Source organism: Sminthopsis crassicaudata, chromosome 1 (assembly GCF_048593235.1).
Source record: "Sminthopsis crassicaudata isolate SCR6 chromosome 1, ASM4859323v1, whole genome shotgun sequence".
NCBI classification, from domain to species: Eukaryota; Metazoa; Chordata; class Mammalia; order Dasyuromorphia; family Dasyuridae; genus Sminthopsis; species Sminthopsis crassicaudata.
This window is the reverse complement of record NC_133617.1, coordinates 126,466,635-126,474,088: the sequence shown is the minus strand read 5'-3', so window position 1 is coordinate 126,474,088 and position 7,454 is coordinate 126,466,635. Positions and strand designations below refer to the sequence as shown.

Here is a 7,454-nt window from a genome sequence, read left to right as displayed (position 1 = left end):
TGCAGGCCTTACTAGACATAGTACAGGAACAACTTGACCAAGGACACTAACAACCTTCTCTAAGTCCTTGGAATTCCTCAGTATTTGTTGTAAAAAAGAAATCTGGAAAATGGAGGATGTTGACTGATTTAAGAAAGGTAAATGAACAGATGGAAACTATGGGAACTCTTCAATCTAGACTTCCATCTCCTACTCAATTGCCTAGAAAATGGCCTCTGTGTGTTATAGACATTAAGGATTGTTTCTATTCTATCCCTCTAGATAAGGAGGATATGAAAAGATTTGCCTTTTCAATGCCCAGTGTTAACTTAGCTGAGCCTCCTAAAAGATATGAATGGACAGTTTTGCCACAGGGAATGAGAAACAGCCCTATTATGTGTCAAATGTATGTTGCTGCTGCTCTTACTCCAGTAAGAAAGCCATTTCCAAAAGTAATGTTATTACATTACATGGATGATATATTGGGATGTGCACCTGAGGAACAAATGTTAGAAGCATGTCTACAAAAAATCATAGAAACACTAAGGAATTCTAAATTGCACATAGCTTCAGAAAAGATTTAAAGACATGCTCCTTTTCAATATTTAGGATATGAAGTATATCCTAAGGTGCTTACAGTACAAAAACTCTCCTTAAGAACAGAGAAGCTAAACACCTTAAATGACTTCCAGAAATTGATAGGAGATATCCAATGGACGCTTCTCGTGCTAGGCTTGACTACCTGTCAATTGCAACCATTATATGACATTTTAAGGGGAGACAGTGCTTTAAATTCACCATGTCAGCTTACAAAAGAAGCTCAAGAGGCTTTGAGACAAGTTTAACTGGCTTTATCCAATGTGGTTGAAAGAGTCACTCAAAAACCCTTGGAAATATCAGTTTTTGCTACACAAGAGGCACTCACAGCAGTCTTTCATCAAGGAGACAGTGTGATAGAGTAGATGAACCTCCTAGCACAACCAGAACAAAGCCTTATTCCTTACCCAGTGCTTGTGGCTAGAATTTTGTTAAAGACCATTAAATGAGCAGTACAATTATCTGGGATAAGACCTGACAAGATATACACCTTTTATACTAATGCACAAGTTAATGTGTGCTGTGAAACCATCCCAGAGTGGCAAATTTTATTAGCTATGGCTCCAAATTTTACACACAGGTCTCCATTAAAAATAACCAGACTGCTACATAATTGGCAATGGATTTTTGAAGAAAAGGTTTCTAAAGTCCCTCTCAAAGGACCAACTATCTTTTTTTTTTTTTTTTTTTTTTTTTTTTTTTTTAGTGATCTACTTTAATGATGAAAATGGATTTTATACCACAGCTCAGACAGGTGTCAAACACTAGCTGTTAAGAAAACCCTTTAAAGTTTCTTACCTCCCTGGGGGTACATAGGCAAATATCTTGACATTAAAATTCTACCTTGGAATTCCTATTGGGCTAATTTTTTTTTTTTAAAAGCTCTTGTGTTTATCAAGGCAAAGAAACAACAAATATCAGATGTTACTTCATAACACTGTACTTCTTTAAAAAAAATTCTACTCTATAAAATCATAACTTCCCAGAACCACTACTGCTCTCCTTGCTTGACATGGCACTTGAAGATGGTAGCGGCTGATGGACATGTGCTTGCTGGTCTGAACGGCTGCCACCATTTGGGACATTTTTATTCCACATATTCACATTTTTGTAGTTATATTTGCTTGGGTCTCCCCAAGCAGAAGTTCCATCATCAATTTCCATTTTGCAGTGTATTGATTCTGGGGATGGCTCCTCCCATCCAGTAGGTTCTTCTTCTTTTGTGGGAGCTGGTATTGGTCTACCGAGCAAACCTGAACCAGGTGGCTTATTTGTGGAAGGTGGTGCTCCCCAAGATCCATCAATATCTTGTTTGTTCCAGTCTGGGGAGTTGATTGGCTTTGAAGAATCTCCCCAACCTGAAGACTGATTAGATTTTGGAGGTTCTCTCCATCCCTGGGACTGACTAGATTTTGCAGGTTCGTCCCAGTTAGATGAATTATTTGGATTCATATTGTTATTTCCCCAGGTAAAAGAATTTGATTTACCAGGGTCATTCCAACTGGATACTGACCTGTCACTGTCACTACCTCCTGAGCTAGATTTCTTAGTCTCACCCCAATGGTTGCTTCTTGATGTTTCTCCCCAGTTGTCACTGGCAGAAACTGACCAACCTTGGTTTGATTTTTGTCCATCTCCCCACCCTTGTTTAATTTTTTGTGCATGATTCCATGTAGATTTCTCCTCTTTGCCATTTCCCCACAATTGATTGCTCTTGACCATTACTGTAGCAGCAGAATCATCTTCCCATCCCCCTTGGCTGCTTGAGCTTTTAGAATCTCCCCACCTTGTAGTAGGCTTTGGATCTCCCCATCCAGATATAGATGAGTTATCATTACTATTAGTCTTATCAACACAACCCCCAGAGTTAGAAGTTTGTGTCAAAGAGCATCCCCAGGCCTCTGTCCCATTGTCAGTCTTTCTTTCACCTCTAGGTGATGTTTCAGTATCCCAGGCACTATTTTGTTTGATTGGAGTCTCTCCCCAACCTTTATTGGAGAGGACATGTGGATCTAAGTCAGTTCTGTTTACTATGCTTTGGAGTAATGCATGCTGGTCAACTTTTCTTCTCTCTCTACTCTGCCCTTCCCCAACCACTCTCTCCTCACGGCATCCAGTGCTTTCTGTACTACCTTCACTTTCCCCAGTACCTGTTGTTTTGGCCCAAATGCTGTTCTGCTCATTTATCTGATCATCTTCCTCAGTAGGTTTCCATCCATTTGTAAACTTCCTACTATTTCCATTCATACTTTCATTGGAATGCTGATTGCTAGGCAGTTTATTCTATTCCCCATTAGATACATTAGTGCCAGTGTTTTGTGCAGGGCTTCCCCATCCTCTTCTATTTCCTCCAGAATTCACACCATTTCCACTTCCCCATGGTACATTCTGGGAATTCACCATCTCTGACTCCCATAAACTTCCTCCTTTATTTCCATTCATTTGAAAGTTAGTGCCAACAGACCCATTTATGCCAGACTGCATTAGAGTTGCATTCACAGTGTCACCATTTGCTTGGTCATTAGGGCCTGAACATTTCTCTCCGGAATAATTAGAACCATAGGCACCCCATGTAGTACCATAACAGCCACTATTTTTGGACTCACCATTGCTAAGATGAGAAATGGAAGTGCCATTTGTAACCGAAGAGGCCTGTATCTGAGAATGATTCCTTGTGCTCACACGCCAGGCCCCATGCCCTGTATTATTAGGCGGTTCATCCATCTGAACCAACAGCGTTTGGTAAACTAGAGGTCATAAAGTTAGTAGTGTTATTTGGTCCATTCATTTCAGTCCATTCAGGTTCTGAGGTTGTCCACTGAATGAAACCTTCCTTGTACCATTTACTTCAGATTCACAATTTTCCTGAAGAGTTCCCCAGGAATCATGGGTAGATCCACCCATTTTAGAGTTAATACTCTGATTGTTAGGCATCTGGCCTATGGTACTGCACTGAATATGTGTGCCAGAATTACCACTCCCTACAGGCCCTTTTAGGGCATGTCCATTGTTCTCTAATATAGGCCAGGCACTATGGTTGCTATTTGAATTCAAAGTGCTTGGATTTAACCCTCCATTTGATGAAGAACTTACGGTGCCCCAAGCATTCATTCTATTGTTGCTACTTTCAGATTTGCTGTCAGGAGCATCCACAGAAACTTGACATGTGCTTATTATGGTTCCATGAAATAGATTCCATGGTCCATTATTATTTCCATTGCCCACATTATTGCTGTTGCTACCCACCAGAAATTTGTTTTGAGAACTGTGTCCAATGCCATTTCGAATTCCATCATTTTCACCACTTGAACTTCCTGAAGCCATTATCAAAAGGTTCTTCTCTGATCCAGAGCTAGAGGCAGAGTCAGTGTCCATACATTCTGAAGTCAACTCTGGGTCACTGTCAGTAATAGAAGGCCATGCTTCTTTGTCAGAGCCTTCTACAATAACTTTGTCCCAGTTTGTGCTGGAGTCACTATTAGAAGACACTGGTCCCCAGTGAGAATTTTCATAATGAGATCCTAGATTACTATGGTTTAAATCTGGTTGTTTTTTTTTTTTTTTTTGTATCTGTTAGGATTACTAGGTGAGAACTCAGGTTGTCTGGACAGTGACAAGGTGAGAATTCAGGTTGTCTGGACAATTACAAGGTGAGAACTCAGGTTGACTTGATAGAAGGAGCAAGCTCATTGGCTGAAGTGGTTCTTCCCAGAAGCCCTTGCATTATCCCATGCCCATTCTCTGGGAGGATAAAAGAGACTACATTGGGCCTGGAGAGCAGATTGGACTGGAGAAGGACAAGAGTTAAAGAAGAGAAGACTCTGCACTACATCTGGCTTGACGCAGCTCTCTGCAGGAAGGGAAGTCGGCTCTCTGCAGGAAGGGAAGTCATTTCTCTGGACAAGAGTTAACAGCAACTGCCTGGAGACAACGGTTCGCTACAAGAAGAAGAATCTGTCTGAGAGATTTGAGTAGACACAGCAGATCTCTTCCCAGAGAGCGATCTGGCAGCTTCTGGAGACGACAGCTCGCTACATTTGGGGCCCAACGTGGGGCAAGGACTTTTGCTTATCCTGACAAGAGGAGCTAGACCAGACCTTTGCAGGTATCTCTCCATTAGTCACTGGCTGTTTACTTGTTATACTATTGCCTCTTGACCAGGTATTTAATACTTTAGAAGCAGGTCCCGGGTTTGTTGCTATAGTAGGCAACTGCTGACCTCTCTTTAGAAGTTATTTATGTTCCTGGTGCCGAAATCATGGTGGTACTTCACCACAAGGGTAACGAGGCAAGGCCTGCTGCTGTTGCTGCTGACTGTTGGCTGTGGCCCGCTTGGCATTATTCTGAGTGCTGGTTGCTGTGGAAGTGCCGTTAGTAGAGTTGGCAGGCTGAGGCTGGCTTACACTGGGTTTTATCTGTTCTGGCACTTTGATTTTTTGTTCAGTGGCCTGCTTAGGTTCCTTTCCACTTCTTTGGTCGCTTTAGCTTCCAATTCTCTCATGTGTGTAAAGTGCACGGGGAGTAGGCAGGGGGAGGGGGAGAAGGCACAGAGAGGCCTGAGACTGTCTGCAGCGCTGAGGGGAGAGGCCCAGCCCGCTGCACAGTCGCCATTTTCTACACCAACCCCAGGACCAACTATCTTTACAGATGCATCCAAACATAATATTTATGCTGTATACTCTCATGAAAACTATAAAGGGAGTAATCAGAACTCCTTTTCAGTCCTCAGCAGAATGAATTGTATGCAATCATTCTAGCTCTTGCTTATTATCCAGGAGACATAAATATAATATTTGATTCTGCCTATTCAGTAGGTGTGGTACAAAGAATTACCACAGCCCAAATAAAATTTGTAGCCTCCAATATATATATATATATATATATATATATATATATATATATATATATATATATATATATATATATATATATATATATATATATATATATATATATATATATATATATATATATATATATATATATATATATATATATATATATATATCAGCTCTTTAAGGAACTTCAAGAGCGAGTGAGAAAGCATCCAGGTAAGATTTATATTTTGCATGTCCACTCCCAAAGTGGACTTCCAGGTCCTATTTTTGATGGTAATTCAAAAGCAGATAGCCTTCTAACCATGTTGGCCAATACTCCTTTATTTCAAGAAGCACAAGAATCTCATTCTAAATATCATCAGGCTGCCCGAGCTTTACATTTACAATTTGGAATAACAAGAGAAGAAGCTAGGAGCATAGTAAAAGCCTGTACAGCTTGTCTTCCTTTCCATGCTCCTACACTCCCTTCAGGGAAAAACCCTCGTGGTTTGAAACCTAATGAAATTTGGCAAATGGATGTGACCCATTATAAATCTTTTGTTCATCTATCTTTTATCCACACCGTGGTAGGCACCTTTTCAGGATTCACATTTGCAATGCCAGCAGCAAAAGAGACAGCCCGAGTGGTCACTAAATTCCTTATACAAGCATTTGCAATTATGGGTATGCCACAAGCAATAAAAACAGACAATGGACCTGCATATATATCTAAACATTTTGCACACTTTTATGCACAGTATAAGATTTTACATACCCTTTAATCCTCAAGGGCAGGTAATAGTAGAGAGAAGTAGTAGAGAGAAGAAACAGAGATATTAAGACACTCCTCCAAAAACAAAAAAAGGGGGTGCCACAGGTAACCCTAGAGAACTTCTAAGTTTAGTTCTCTATACCATTAATTTTTTAATTTTTGACAAAGATGCACTGACTCCGGCAGACAGGTTTTATAACCCACCGGAAGGGCAGTGTCCAGTGCGAGCAGCTTCACTGTCTTTAGATAATCGCCAGGTGATGTAGAGAGACCCAGAAAGTGGTGAATGGAAGGGACCAGATAGGTTAACTGCTTGGGGGAGAGGGTTTGCTTGTATCTCCACAGATGCAGAAGGAATCAGATGGGTACCAACGAGCCATATTCGCCTTGTCCATTGGAGAGAGACAGAGCAGACCCTTGAAAGAAAGGAGAAGACCCAAGAAACATCGGGTGGTTCCATTGCTGACTGTGCCCACCACTGAAAGAACATGGCAGTTACAGTGTTTGACTCATGGACATCAAAAATTGTTGGACTTGAAATCCTCAGAAATCACTGGATTCTCTGAGATGTGATAAGACCATTATAAGACTTGAAAACCCTCAGAAATCATTGGATTCTCTGAGACATAAGATCATTATAGGACTTGAAAACCCTCAGGAATCATTGGATTCTCTGAGACATCATAAGACTATTGTAGGACTTGAAAGTCCTCAGGAATCATTAGATTCTCTGAGGCATCATAAGACTGTTACAGGACTTCAAAACCTGTAGGGATCATTGGATTCCCTAACATATAAAAAGACTGGTGCGAGACTTCAAAAACTTGTGGGGATCATTGGATTCCCTAACATATGAAGCAATGGACAATAGATTGGTTTTGGACTATCTCTTGGTTGCTGAAGAAGGTGTATTTGTGACTGATGATTGCATACCCTCCTTCTAGGACTTCTGGAAATCTTTTACAAAACTGTGTTGATTTATATTGTTCGTTATATCACTATTTGTATGTACAATTCATGTTTATTACACCACATTGAGCCTGCACTGACTGTGGGGAGAGTCATCACTAAATAGCCTCTGCGTTATTGCTATGTGCTTGTGTAATAACTCCCAAGCTGATGGGTTTGTGCATACTTGTCTCTAATAAGGCCCTTCAACAAAGAAACTCCACTTCCCTTTGGTGCTTTTCATCTCCCTTCCTGATATGTCAGGGGGAGCATGATCACCTCCTTTTTGGGGTTCTCACCTCCCTGAAAAGTCAGGGATGGAGCAACCACCTGTGGTCTAA

The 7,454-nt window shown here is 40.9% G+C and overlaps 1 pseudogene; it reads right to left on the bottom strand.

Moving 5' to 3' along the window:
* Nucleotides 1–1,548: 1,548 nt before the first annotated feature.
* On the bottom strand, nt 1,549–5,188 carry LOC141549332 (trinucleotide repeat-containing gene 6A protein pseudogene; annotated as a pseudogene).
* Nucleotides 5,189–7,454: the final 2,266 nt, after the last annotated feature.